Here is a 1,181-nt window from a genome sequence, read left to right as displayed (position 1 = left end):
GGATCTTTAATGGAAGGAGGCCATCTGATTGAGCTTCTGGGAAGTTGTTGCTTTCAAAGAGATTGCTAGTTAAACTAGTTGATTCTCTAGTTAGTCAAATTTTTAGGCGATGTAAGGAAGTGAAAAGAAAAGTTTTGACTAAAAGGACAAATTGTTTAGGGTAAATGTTCTGGGAATTCACTGAGAAAACTTGCCTTGCCCAAGAGTCTATCACAAATTCCCTTCTCTTTCTACTTAGAGTATCCACATCTGTTACCTTTTGCATGACCTACTACTTTTTCCTATTCTTATAAGAGATTCCGTTCTTACTTGCCTGTGAGACAAGGCAGTAATGTAAATGAGTGGAGTGAGCAGGTGGAGACTGTTGGAGACAGCTGCTACCCAGCACCAACTGAAAGTTGCTCTTGTTGAGTACAGACTAGGTATTTGACTTCCGCGCGCGTGTGTGAGAGAGAGAGTGAGAGTGTGTGTGTGTATGTACACATGTATATGAATTTATATATTCTAGATATCAGAGATACTGATTTTTTTGTATAACTGCTCTTTTTATATATTGGCAACTTATTCAAATATTTTAACATGCATTGCAAAAAAAGTCTGTGTTTTGAATTTGGCCTAAGGGTTTCCAATTTGCAGACTGTATTTTTAAGACTCAGTCAGGAGGTACTTCCAAGAAGCTTTTTCCTGTTAAGTATTTGCATACTTTATTGTACTCACCACATTTGTTGTAATTATTCATTTCTGTGTCTTTTTTCCCTCTACTGGAAGTGAATTATACCATGAGGTCAGGATCCATATGGACAATATATTATTCATCTTTAAATCCCCAGTACCTAGCATAACGCCTGGCATTTGGTAAATGCTCAGTAACTGTTTGAGTGAGTGAACAAACAAGCACTTTGTTGCTTTCCCTTGCTTACTGGGTAGAGATTAAAGCCACTTGAGTAAATCTTGAGCAATATTAATGTTAAGATGAAATGATTAGATATGAATATCTAGCATAAGTGAAAAGTTGAATACAATTAATCAGCCATCTTCACTAAAGTTGACATGAAAAGTGATTCCATTATTTGAAGACAGTCTCACTCCTTACAGGTAATAAAGGAGAAAGCATATATAAGAATATACTTAAGTGGTTCTGTCGTAGAATTCTTGCCTTCCATGCAAGAGACCCAGGTTCA

Source organism: Trichechus manatus, unplaced genomic scaffold, assembly GCF_000243295.1.
Source record: "Trichechus manatus latirostris isolate Lorelei unplaced genomic scaffold, TriManLat1.0 scaffold00030, whole genome shotgun sequence".
NCBI lineage: Eukaryota > Metazoa > Chordata > Mammalia > Sirenia > Trichechidae > Trichechus > Trichechus manatus.
The sequence above is the reverse complement of the archived record's forward strand: the minus strand, read 5'-3'. Positions refer to the sequence as shown.